Raw genomic sequence first — 202 nt, 5'->3', positions numbered from 1 at the left:
CGGATCCCATCAGAACTCCGCAGTTAAGCGTGCTTGGGCGAGAGTAGTACTAGGATGGGTGACCTCCTGGGAAGTCCTCGTGTTGCACCCCTCGTTTTTGTTGTTTCCGCCTTGCGAGATAAATTGACAAGAAGGACCACTCGGGAGTGGATTTTTCGGGAAATCTCGCCCTGCCCATCGCGTAGCCATGGGTTTGGATCAG

General features: G+C 54.0%; 1 pseudogene; it reads left to right on the top strand.

The window, feature by feature from the left end:
• On the top strand, positions 1-91 carry LOC118345224 (annotated as a pseudogene; the record flags this gene model as incomplete).
• Positions 92-202: the final 111 nt, after the last annotated feature.

Source organism: Juglans regia, unplaced genomic scaffold (assembly GCF_001411555.2).
Source record: "Juglans regia cultivar Chandler unplaced genomic scaffold, Walnut 2.0 Scaffold_17765, whole genome shotgun sequence".
In the NCBI taxonomy this organism is placed as follows: Eukaryota; Viridiplantae; Streptophyta; class Magnoliopsida; order Fagales; family Juglandaceae; genus Juglans; species Juglans regia.
The sequence above is the reverse complement of the archived record's forward strand: the minus strand, read 5'-3'. Positions and strand labels throughout refer to the sequence as shown.